This window comes from Furipterus horrens, unplaced genomic scaffold (genome assembly GCF_987537825.1).
Source record: "Furipterus horrens unplaced genomic scaffold, mFurHor1.1.pri manual_scaffold_4, whole genome shotgun sequence".
Lineage (NCBI taxonomy): Eukaryota > Metazoa > Chordata > Mammalia > Chiroptera > Furipteridae > Furipterus > Furipterus horrens.
The window spans coordinates 55,964,115-55,977,061 of NW_028327174.1; the positions used below are offsets into that span (position 1 = coordinate 55,964,115).

The 12,947-nt window shown below is 49.5% G+C and overlaps 1 protein-coding gene across 4 annotated transcripts in view; it reads right to left on the reverse strand.

The window, feature by feature from the left end:
- BAZ2A (bromodomain adjacent to zinc finger domain 2A) overlaps positions 1-11,635 on the reverse strand; it is a 32,685-nt gene extending 21,050 nt beyond the window's left edge. For 2 of the 4 annotated variants that reach the window (XM_090273420.1, XM_090273418.1), the window contains exons 1-2: positions 11,473-11,635; positions 6,441-6,525 (exon numbers count right to left, since the gene is read on the reverse strand). The gene's annotated coding sequence lies outside the window, so the exon portion shown is untranslated. Of the gene's footprint in view, positions 1-5,822; positions 5,915-6,440; positions 6,526-10,221; positions 10,282-11,472 lie in introns of those variants that run through there. The other 2 variants (XM_090273421.1, XM_090273419.1) reach the window with 2 other exon arrangements.
- Positions 11,636-12,947: the final 1,312 nt, after the last annotated feature.

Here is a 12,947-nt window from a genome sequence, read left to right on the forward strand (position 1 = left end):
CTATATACCTACCACACTGTCACCCAGCAAGCACTCTATAAATGTTATCTGTAATTAACTATTAGACAAAAAGGGTAAAGACTGCTTAGTTTTCAAAAAGATAATGAGGGCTGCCCTAGCTGGGTGGCTTAGCTGGTTGGAGTGTTGTCCTATACATCAAAAGGTTGCGAATCCCATCTCTAGTTGAGGTGTATACAGGAGCAACTGATCAATATTTCTCTCTCATATCAATGTCTCTCTCTTTCTCTCAAATCAATAAACACATCCTTGGGTGAGGATTAAAAAGATAATCAGGACCAAAAGGTCAAAATATAATTTAAACCATTACCCAGCCATACTTCCTTATAAGCAACTTGACTCTTGATTTCAGCTGTAACTTAAATATGAGATCACAGTATGGAAAAGCAAAGGAAATGTGGACAGCTCCTCCCAGCAATAAACCCTGACTTATTTCATTGAACCTTTCTATCAAAGATGCTTTTCACAATAAAGCCTGAAAATAAATTATGCCCTCCCATCTAGAACTAGTAAGGACAATAGTAAAGCAAAGGAGAGTGTCTCCCTTTGAACTAATAGGATTTTGGCCAAATGAAAAAAAGAAATCAGTCTGCCCAATCCCCAGAATAGCAGACAGCTCTCACCACCAGGAAGTACAATCAGGCCAGAACCCAGCCCAGTCCCAGTAGTATGTAAATGGATCTCCTAAGAGCCTAAATGCTTCATTTATTAGTTAAGGGATGGTGCCTCTTAGACTTGAAGCAATAAAGCCCTTGCCACATGGCCAAATATGCTGCTTTTCTCTCAGTTGCATCTGAAGAGTTACTACTTTGTGGACCTGTGACATGGTTTTAACAGAAAAAGGCTGACAATGCACCAAGTATTGAAGTAAACATTACAGATTTCAACACTGTTGCAGGTGCCCTAACCAATCCTAACACTCAGACCTCTAAGGCTATCCACAGAAAGGCAAGACACATTAACACCATCCAGCGAGACACTTTGGCAGTCCCTAAAGCTCTTTGGTTCATTCTTCCCATAGAGTATACCAAAATTACACACATAGGTTTCCAATGTTTATCTTTACTAAAGAGCAAATGCAAATTTTGCTGTATAGTTAAATAAATCACACCACTAAGTTTTAGCTTTATAACTATGAATGTTATGAAGAATATTTCTCAACTCTACACAGCCATGGATCCACCCACCATATTAATTCTGTGATTTTCAACCAGGGGTGATTTTGCCTCCCAGGGGGGGACATTTAGTAATGCTAAAATGTGTATGTTACTGGCATCTAATAAGTAGAAGCTAGTGGTGCTTCTAATGACCCTGCAATACACAAACAGCCCACAACAAAGAATCATCTGGCCCAAGATATCAAAAGTGCTGAGAGCAAAAAACCTTGTTCTCACTTAAAAGCTGCACCATTCTTACCCTGCACCCTGGGGAAGTTCCAAAAGTCTTCATTGTCCCCAGGTTCCTGATGTTGGAAATAAGGATGTTTTCACTTTTATATCTAAAAACCCCTTCCCTGGCTAAGCTTTCTTTACCAATACTGAGTTCCAAGTGCCAAGTCACAAAACTGACATGCCTTCCCCATTCAACACAGCCCATTCTGACAGCCCTGGCAACAATCTTCCCTTAAAACCTCGGCTCAGACTACAGCGCGTACTAACTGAGGCTCATTCCCTCAAAATGTCCTTTCCTTAATCCCCTTTTTAAGTCAAGACAGCACGGCAGAAGGAAGCTGATGAAAGAAGGAAGATTACACCAAGGGGTTGAGGGGTGGTGGCTACTCAAAGACAATGGCAATGTCCAGGCTGCTCAAGAGAAAACAAAGACGACTGTTCTCTCTCCTGATTTCTTCTAAATGATATAGGTTCTACAAAATCAATTAGATACGAAGTCCTACCATTGTGCCTCCAGCATCTAATTTAGTGCTAAGTACATAAAAGGGTCAAAGGAAATACATATTTGTTGAACCCATAGATTGAACAAGTGAATAAACTAGATCTTTTCTACCACCTTCTTCATCCAACAAATGTGCTATTTGCTCCTATGATTCTCAGAGAACTAATAAATTCAGCTTCATTCTTTTTTATTAAAAGATTATTTACTCATTTTTTAGAAAGAGAGGAATGTGGGGGAGAAAGAGGGAGAGAAGCATCAATGTGTGAGATTGCCTCTGCAGGCCCCTAAACGGGGACCTGGCCAGCAACCAGGACAAGTCCCATGATAGAGATTCGAATCGGCGACCCCCAAGTTTGTGGGACAATGCCCAACCCACTAAGTCACACCAGTCAGGGCTAAGCTTCATTCTTCTTTGAGATATCAATTTCTAGAGGAAGAAAGGTCCCAAATCTTGACTTATTTTAGATAGCTGTCCCCTGCAGAAAATAAGGTAAGGAAACAAGGAAGTACTGAGAATGTATAAAGGCAATAAATTTAAGCTTTACCTTAGTAAAATGCTCTGCTTGATTTAACTGAATAATCAAGGCACAAAACAGGTTTTAAAATATTTGACGACTGAGTAAATGAACTATATAACAATCTAAGCTAGGTGTTCTGTAACAGCTCTGGTCACTTTACTGTCAGAGAACTAGAAATGCCTCTCAAATTGCAGGACACTAAAACCCACACTCCAGAGGTTATAACAAGGTTATTTCTCTCTTTCAGCTCTGATTGATTCTCAGAAATTCAGCTCTTAACAGTTAAGGACTCTACCCTTCCCTCCAAGAAGATATCTCCCTCGCCCCCCAGAATCTGAGCTCATCGGGTAGGTTTAAAGATCCCGTTTGGTGGGGCAGGTTATGAAGAGTCCCAGGAAACCACTTCCGCTTCCTAGGTGAGGTGATAAGAAAGGTCAAAAGCAGCAAGATACAGTAACCTTAACAAGCATTTCTTCTCTTGTGGCAACATCTGATTCCAGAACCACAAGACTGCAAGATGAGCCTCTTAGGGAATTCTAGGTTTCTGACTAGCTCTGAGGTCAACCCATCTAGTACTATCTATACCTCAAATTATTTGCTTTTAAGAGAGGAAAGGGGGGGGTCAATATTGAGAAATTCACTTCTCTGATAGAAAAATGCAACCATTTTACAAGAAGGCCACGGAAGGCTTGTTTTCATTCTGTTTTCTATCAATCATATATATATCATGTGAAGTCAGTATCTACTTTCTTAAAGTCAACTTCTATTTCTTTTAAGTGTCCAAAGAAAAGAGTGGTCTTGGCCCTAGCTGGTGTGGCTCAGTGGATTAAGCACTGGCCTGTGAACTAAAGGGTCACTGGTTCCATTCCCAGTCAGGGCACATGCCTGGGTTGCGGGCCAGGTCCCCAGTTGGGGGCGTGCGACAGCCAGTGAACCACACATTCATGTTTCCCATCCTCTCTCTCTCTCCCTCCCTAAAAAAAGAAATAAAATAAAATATATGAAAAGAAAAGAGTGGTCTTTCTCCTAATTCTTTTAACCCCAAACAGGGAAAATCAATTTACTATTCTGTCAGGTTCCAAGTTAGATAAAGGTTGAAGAAAGGGGAACTTAAAGTCAGTGTCAAATCAACCCTATCAGAAAGCAACTCAAACCAACCATTGTCAAGCAGATGGGCAAGGAAAAAAGGAGACAATGACAGGGAACTTGTTTTTACTGTTTCCAGAATGTCTACCCCAACAAGCCCCAGTGAAAAAAGCAATGATGCGGTATCTTAAAAATGATGATGCTGCTGTCACATAATCATACATATATCTGTTCATATCTTGGACCTTTATTCTAGGAATCTACAATTTGGGTGGGAAGTTTGTGACTGGAAAATAATGAGAAGTTTACTGAAATGCCAGGCTTAAGCAGTTTTCAGCACAGTCCAAATGATCTCAATACCTCATCTCTCAAAATATAAAATCCCATGACCAACTCATCTCTAACCAAACCCAGTATCTAACAAAGTGCCTGTGGACATAGTACACACAATCCATCACTGTATGCTATGGCAGCATCTCCTGGGGTTAACAGGTGGGATAAAGAGAAAATCTAGACGCATGACTTTGCATAGAACAGAGGAAAAGCTTACCATTCTCCAAGAAGGATAGTAAGAGAGATATTTTATGGACTGAGAAGTCAGTCATATGACAGCTAACTCCCCTAATTAACTGATTCTGCAAAAGGTAAACTCTCCAGCACCCTGTCAACTAACAGGCTTCCCATAAGGGCTACCCTTAGGCTAGAATCACCGGTGAGGAACAAGCCCACCAACCCCACTCTAAAAATCAGTCTGGATCTCTATACACAAATCCCACTCACAATTAAACCATCCCCATTCCCTACTCTCCTCCACCTCTCAGAATCTACCCTTCACCTCTGAAACTCAGTTGCTCAGGTGCTCTTCAATACAGAAAATATCATACTTAGGAATATATTAAGCAGGATTCCAAAAGCCACTCCTCTCATGTCACAAAAGATCTGAAGTCCTCCTGCTGAGGGAATTTGCATCACCTGTATTAAAAGTATGGCCCTGCTGGTGGATGACTTGAGTTTGCTACTCTTCGACCTCTAGCTTAGTGGGAAAAATCAAGACAGGGAGACAGAGATGCTCTGGAGGCGGGGTGGGGGGATCAGGATCAGTGGGTCAACTGCAGTGACTACTTCTAGTTGACAAATTTAAGTTTACCAAAAAATAAAATAAAAAAGAAAAGAAAAAGTCGAGCGAAAGGACTTTTAGACCACATGGTTAGCAGGATCCAAGCTTGCCCAAAGGCCTCAGAAAATGAAACCAAATCTGCTTAAAATGGACATTTGAAAACAAGAGACGCAGCGGCAAAACGCACAGCTGCCATTTCCCGGCCACTTCCTGCGGGAGGCTAGGGGGAGGGGCTGTTTGTGTACAGATGGAGGTGGAAGCTACCCCCCTAAAGCCCTCCCCAAGGATGCAAATTTCGTACTCCAATAAATCCCACAAAGGACGACTGCTATTGGCATTGCCTGCCCCTGAAAACTGGGAACAGGAAAGCAAGCGATGATGCAGGATTATCTTTTCAGCCACGGAAATGGGGATCCCCCTGGCGAGGGATCCCTCCTGAAAAGGAATCCCTCTTTATTCTTCCTCTCAGCCCCTAAGCTTAGCTCAAATCCAGATGCTTCAGGATCAGCTCTATCAACCCTGATCCTAGAGTGGGTGATTCTACCGTGACTCGAGGGCCCCAAGCCAAGCACAGTACCACTCCAAAAAGGCCCTCTCCTGCTGGCTACGATCATGAGAACGTGGGCGCGCGCGCGCGCACACACACACCTACCCCCCGCCCTCGAGGGAGACACCTTGAGATCTCTGGAAACCCCTTGTACCCTCCTCACCGCTGCCAAAATGCCCATCTCCACAAACTGGGTGGTTAGCCCGCCCAAGGAACCCCCTTACCTACTCTTTGCACTCTGGCAATCCCCACCCCCACCCAAGGAGGTGGAGCCCCGCCCAGGGATTCCACCCCGAGTGCCCCACAGGAGTCATCTCCACCAGCCAGGCGGCTTCTCTGCCTCCTCCTCGTTGTCGTAGTTCCCCCTGCGGGGAGCCTCCACAGCTACTCCTGTCCCCACCGCCCCACCCGCCCCATCCCGGGTCTTTAGCAGGTCCGCCAGCCCCCTCCTCCTCCCAGCCTCTTGGGCAAGGCAGACACTCCTCCTTGTCCGGGGCTGGATCCTAAATGGAAATAAGCTCGAGTCAGCTTCTCGCCCCAGACGAGGCTCTAGGGGGCTCCGGAGCCTCTGTTCCCTGAGGGAAGCCACGGAAGAAAGCAGGACACCCTCCCCTTTGGCCCCCTTGCCACAGACCCAACAGACCTGAGGTGGCAGCGTCCAGCCAGACTCGAGGCTTGTCTCTTCCCAGGGGACGGACGGTTCACATGGCCGGGCTCGGGGAGCCAGAAGGAAAGGGGACCGCGGGGGAGGGGGTCTAGGGTCCGGGAAGGGGGGAGGGGGACGCGGCTCAACCGCGGGGCCCAAGCGGAGCCAACATGGCCGGCGGGGGAGGAGTGAGTAGAAGCCGGAGGGGGCGGGGAAGCTGCGATCGACAGAGAGCCGCCCTCCGAGGCCTAGCCACCGGGTCCTAGCGCCGAGCATTCTGTCTTCCCCGATCCGGATCTGGGTCCTAGAGCCGAGGTAACTCCCTAGCCTACCCAGCAGTTCCCTCTGCACCACGTCTCATTGTGGCCAGTAGTCCTGCTTCACACTGAACAAACTGAAAGGCGTGCCATGATCCCAAGGTTAACCCAAGACCAAATTCTAGGACCAAGACGTGCCACTTCCCTACGGGTGGGGGTGGGGGAGTAGATAATTTCGGAGGTAGTTATTTCCCAGGCTGATAGTGGAAAAGTGGAAGTGTAGAAACGGAAAGGTTAGTCAGCAAAGTTCAGTCCTGGTAAAGGGGTGGAGAAAGGCAAGAGCCTGCTGCCCACTCACCTCTGTCCTGTGGGGGCAGCCTGGTCCTGCCTGGATCACCACTTTCCCAGTGACATCTGCAGGGCCCTGCGGATCCGGAAGATTCCTGTGCGTAGGAAAAGGAAGCTTGGCTCTGGCACCAGACAGGAAATACCTGAGTCTAGCCTAAACCTGGTCAGAGGAACAAGGGATGAGCAGGAAAACTGACGAGCAAGTAAGATGCCCCAAATGTCCCCCTACACTATAGTTCCACTACTTTTTTATTGATAGGGCTATGTAACTGTGTGAAACCTAATGAGAACAGGAAATGAAAAGTCTACCAGAGGACTAGAGTGTCTAGTCCTGGCTGGTGTGGCTCAGTGAGTGCCCTCCTGCAAACGGAAAGGTCGCTGGTTCTATTCCGGGTCAGGGCAGATGCCTGGGTTGCTGGCGAGGTCCCCAGTTGGGGGCGTGTGGGAGGCAACCGATCAATGTAGCTCTCGCACACATCGATGTTTCTCGATGTTTCTCGATGTTTCTCGTTCTTTCTCAATCTTTCTCCCTCCCTTCCCTTCTCTCTAAAAGTAAATAAAATCAAAGTTTATTGCAGGGCCCCCGGATGGGGAACAGTGTCATATATGATGTTAGAATTTAGAGACTTTCTAGTTCAACCTTCTCTTGTTCGGCAGATAAAGAAATTAAGGCGAGAGAGGTTAACCGACTTGTTCAAGGTCGAATAGATAAAATGTGACTAGAAACCAGCTTTTCTTCCCTTGCAGCTCAACAGGCGTTGCAATTCAATGCAGTTCTACAAACAAATGCCTAAATTGTGCAAAACTGAGGCTAAATATTCTGGAAGAGGAACAGACATTGTGCACAAGATTAAACTGGCAGATTAGTGGGCAGGCGTCAACAAATACCCTTTCCTCTCTCTGGGGTCTGGGAAGATATCTGAAAGCTGGGTGGGATGTACTTGGCATGGTGGCCAAATACATAAGTCTATATTGGATTTCCTTACTCCACAGAGGAGTAGGCTCTTCCTGAGTTTTGAGGACCAACTCCTCTCCCCACTACAAATGGCTCAGAGACTCTAAGAAGGAAGCAAGCTTCAGCAAATTCTCAATTGTGTGTAGGGTCAGAGAGAAGACGCTAAAAGGACTAGGAGGGTATCTCTCCCTCTCCTGAGAAAAGCAGATTACCAGGGTGAAGGGGCAGACAGGTAGAAATCAAAACCTTTCTCTCCTCCCTAAGTAACAGATTTATAGATCACCTTGTAGAAAAAATAAAGACCCTCCAACAGCCCGCTGACCTCAAGTTCCTCAGTAAATAGGGGCCACACTCAGGAGAGAGAGGTCCTTCAGTCTGAAGAAAGCAGGAATCCAGCAAATTTCTGCTAAGGAATGCCTGAAATTCCCGCCCCCCTCCATCCACTGCCCCCAAATAAGTAAATAAAGGCAAGCGAAGAAGACAGCTCACGGCATGGAACTGGCTTCTTAAAGGACCAGGAGAGAGAGCGGTATCTTTTTTTTCTCCACCCTTTTCCAGGTTGGATAAGGGAGAATCTTCCTACCTCCCGTCCCCAATCGTAGGGCAGGCCTGTCGGAGACAGGAGGCAGGGGAGGAGCCTGTGCCGGTCAGACGGGTGTAGCCACACCTCTTCCCCCCACCACCACCACACACCCACACACACCCACCCGCTAGCTCCGCTCCGCTCCGGAAGAGCCGGTTACTCTTGTGCCCCACTTGACTGCCCCCACCCCTTCCGAGACCCAGGCCTAGTCTCCAGGGCAACCCCTAGCACTATCCCAGCCAGGAGCGGTTGCCAAGAGGGGTGTTGGATAAGAGAGGGCCACCTGGGATTAGAATAGAAAGTGGGGCAAGACCCATTCTTCCCAAATGGTGCAGAAAGATTACTGTACAATCACCTTTCTTCCTGAGACCCCTCCTCATCCCATCCAATCAGAGATCTTCCTTGCTCTTTGAGAAAGGATGAGGATGAGATGTTAATATGCCCAATAGCTGGGTGTTTACTTCTGCCAGAGGCCACCCCAGACAGCAGCTGTGCTTCTCCACACATCCAGACGACAGAGGGCAGACTGACCCCATATGTCCCCAAACATACCTCAATCCCATCAGATGTAGCCAATCACCCACCCCATTTCCCTCTAGGAAGCTACTAGAAAGGGGAAGGGGTAAATGATCTTTTTTTCCCCCCAGCAACTTGTGAGGGTACCTAGGGAATACTTCAAACCTCTCAAACCAGGTCAGTGGGCGGATAATGAAAAAAATGGGGAGGGAGAAATTAGCACCTGCTCCCCCTCACCCTTTTTACCCTCCCCGTCCTGTTCCTGCTGCACCACCCTGACTGAGGTCAGTTGCCACAGTGCCTGGCTCCACTCTGGAGCCAGATGGCTGGGGCTGGGAGGAAGGACAGAGTGAGAGAGAAGGAGATTCGTTTGCATCCCTCTACACCTTCCTCCCTCTCCCACTCCAGATACTCCAGGAATTTAATGACAAACCCTCTCCTCCCTCCAGCTTCTTCCCAGCCTATGGAACAAGACTCAGAAGAGTCTGAAGCAAATCCATACACCTCGTCCTTTCATTTCTGGAGTGGGGCTGGTGGTGAGAGCGGTGAGAGCACAAGAAGAGAGGGGACAGAGCTGGGGGAGCAGCTGGACTTGGAGGGAGGGGGAATTCCCCAACGGAGATGCAGTAATTATTAAAGATTTCCTTTGCCCTCACTTGCTGAATGGTTCATAATGTTGATAGGGTCTAGTACGGAGGTGGCCCTCAATGCTGTAACCATTTTACTCCTCCACCTCCTTCAGGTTACTGCAAAAGTCTCCTCCCCTTCTACCTTTTGGGAAGGCTAGATTCGCCTATAACAGAGCAAGAGGACCATAACACCTCTTCTTTCCAGGTTGGTTTGTACCCCCTCCGATTCACGCACAATCCCGCTTCAAACACAGCAACGAGCTTCTCCATGATGGTCTCAGGAGAGGATGAAGAAAGCCCTAATTTCCTTAGGGGTGGGGACTCCCTTTGCATCTGAATAGAGAAAGCTGGGCTTCCCTGCCTTTCCCACCACCCCAATATCCTTAGAGATTCAGTCCCAGCCCCTCCCTCACCCACTTTCCCCAACAGCTCCTTAAACCCAGAATCCTAAGAGTCGCGCGCCCCCGTCCCCGCAACCCCGCCAATCCCCTGACTCTAGGGTAGGGGCGTTCCTAGGCTGGACTGACCCAAGAAGAGGGCCTTTCCAACACGGGCTGGTTGGCGGGTACTGAGGTCAGACCCTTCAACTCACGGAGTGGTGGGGTGGGGTGACAACTAGAGAAAAGCTTTAGATGTGACTTAGTTTAACTTGAAGGACTATGCGGAGCAGGGCCAGAAAGTGGCTGCAGTCTACGCTAAACCCCCAACCCCCTTACTACGGAGACGAGGAGCTGGGGTGGCGGTTATTCCCCCTCCCACTGGAGGTTAGGATGGCGTGGGAAAGCGCTGTTTCCAGAAGAGAGGAGGCGAAACCCAGACCGCGGTAGGTTTTTCTGGCGACGAAGGCACAGGGGAGGGGTAGATCCTGGGTCCAGAATAGGAGGGATACCCGGGAAAGGTTGGCTGAGAGGCGTGAGAAGCCTCGAGACTCCGGTCGCAGAGGACACGGGAGAAACCGGCAAGCAGATAGTGCGGGGGAGAGAGGGAGGGCAGCTCCCGTAGGGGGATGGTCAGATCCTGAGTCCCGGCCACTGGGGATCCTGGGGCAAGGACCGCAGGGGCGGCTCGCCCGGGGACTGCGGGACTGGACATGGGTGCCGGGCCTCACCTGGAGCAGGGCCGGGCGGCGGCGGCGACGGCGCAGGTGGCCAAGCCGGGCGGCGGTGGCGCCTCCTCCCCCAGCCCTGGGCTGGCGGCGGCGGTGGAGGCGGGCGGGGGGGGGGCGGGGAGGAGAGCACTTAAAGGGGCAGGAGCTACTGGGGTAAGGACAAGTCCTTGGGTAGGGCTGTTGCGAAGAATACGCTGGGGGAGGGGGAAGCGGGTGGCGTCTCCTAGGGGCCAGAACCAGGAAGGATCCCAGATGGAGGAAGAGAACAGATCCCAGGAAGAAGAGACCGAAACTTCTGCGGTGACGTGGGGGATCGCGGTGGGTCCTAACAGGAGGACTTGGGAGAGCTCCGCCTGCGCTCCCGGGGCACCGGCAAAGACCTTTTAACAAAGCAGGGCGGGGAAGGCAGTGAGCGTCACGACTCCAGGGAGGAATGGGAGATGCCGGAGAGGGACATCAAGGCCCATCCTGCTAGGGGTAATGCACAGCGGCCCTACTAGGTGAACAGGTTTCTTGTGTGTCGGCTCCTTAGGTTCCCATCCTTACAGCTGTAGAAAAGCCTGACAGTCTCCTTCCCCGGCCACTGCCCAAGTTTAAAAGCCTGTGGAGTCAGGAAGCCACGAAGGCAAAGACCTCCTAGGCCTTTCAGCCACAATCTTGCCTCTCACTCAGTGTTGTCAGTGACTGGAGCGTGGGGGCCGTCTATAGCAGCCGAGTGAGGCTGATGTGGGACCGTGAGATCGCCTTTATTCAGGTTCAGTTTTTCCCCAACCACCACCACCCTTGCAGCAACCTCTGGGGCAACAGGAAACAGCTGCTCAGTGCAGCCCCCACCTGGTGGTAGGTCAGGGTGGGGGAGGAGAGAAAACAGGTACTTAAAAGGCCTGGGAGAAATTAGGGGGAGTAAAGACCTACCAAAAATGGGCCTTACTCTTTGGGGGGAGATCAGCAGTATGTATTGTAAAATATTACTTGAATTTCAGCAGCTTAAATGGGAAGGAGCAAGCAAGGGGTTGGGGGATGGGGGAATTGTGAGGTGGAGAGTCAGGCTCTTCCTTGGAGCTGGAGCTTGCACATGCTCATGTTTCTTTGCTCGGCAATCTCACTGGCTGAGCTCTGTACCCCTATAGTCCCTTTCCTCCTCCTTCACCCCCCAAAAGAGCAAAGGTTAAGCCCCACCCCTGCTGAGTCAGCCAGAGAGGGAGGCAGGCATCCCTCAGGCCTTCCTGGGGGGCTGGTCCTCAAACTTACCCCTGTCAGGCTGGCAGGGCTCCAGGGCTGGGACCACCCAGCTCCTCACCGACCTTGGCTCCCCCTTTACGTGAAGTCTGGCGTTAGAGCCTCCCAAACTGAGCTGGGAACTAGCACGAATCAAAAAGCCAATGTATGCTTCCTGCAAACCACAGCCTGAACTGCTGTAGGGTGATGTCCCTGTGTGACAGACTGGGGTGGAAAGGGAGGAGGGAAGGGCGGGGCTTTCTCTGGGTGGAGAGGGAGGAGGAGGCGAGGATAGGGCAGAACCAGGAGAAATATGGGGGAAGGTTAGATCTGAGTTGACACTCCAGTGGCGTGGTAGAAAGAGTGGTAAAGGGGGAAGGAAATAAATAATTGCAGCTAGTAAGAGGGAGAAGGAGGTTCTCGAGGAATGCTGAGAGACGTGGACGTCTGAGAGGCGGGGGTGGCGGGATACAAATGACCTTTAGGATCCCAGTTCCCAGGTCTGCATCTGGGTAACAACACGGGAAAACAAAACAGAAATGTCTGAGCCATATCCTTGGGCCTTCTGAACCAGATTTTTACCCACTCCAAAGGACGGACCTAATGACCCTACTACCTCTCCGTAACTCAGCATTTCCCCAAATCCAGGTTTTTCTGGGAGCGGACTACTGGGCACAGGCTGCGCGGGGGCTCCACCTTCCGTTCAGAACATGACACACAACAGTGCCAAGGACGTCATAAGGCAGATGGGAGGGAACTTATAGAGGCCACTACCCCACCCCTGACGCCTCTCCCAAGGTCCCTCCCCAACCTTCAGCCCCCAGGGGCCTCTTAGTTGGGATGTTTGTCCCTGCCCAGCTTTTGCCCAACTTGAAAGCCTCAGGGGTGGAGCTTATTGATGCAGACTCCTCCTCAGGACAAAAGCCCCAGCTGGTTTGTAAACAGTCATTAGCTAAGAACCACTTCCCAGCAAATGGCCTTCAAGGATTTCAAAATGGTGAGATCAGTTCTTGCAGTCTCCAGTCCTACCACCAGAGGGGAGGAGGTGGGTCTGGCCACTATATACGACCTTGCGCTGTTAACACACTTGCTTCAAACCGAAATGGCTGTTCTTTTTACGACTAACCCTACATTTTTTCATGGGTTAAAACGAAGAGGTAATTATCTAATTCCATTATTATAGTTCAGAAGCCCATGCCCAGCAACCCTGAAAAATTGCTATTCTTATATAACACCGGAGTCTCCCCAACTTTGGTAAGGGATCTTAGCAGAGCTCAGGATAGGCCTCATGGCATTTTATACCCTGCAATGTCTCAGGCAATCATAAACATACAAGTCAAGCCTTGCCCAAAACAAATCAGGGAGAATACTTTCCGAAAAAAAGAAAAGGCCTAAGTAAGACAGAGGAACCCCTTTCGACTGAATTTTTGCAAGATCAGTATTAATCCTTCAGAACAGCAACACTATTTCCTAAAAATTAAATTCATTTTGTCCCTTGATTAACCCTT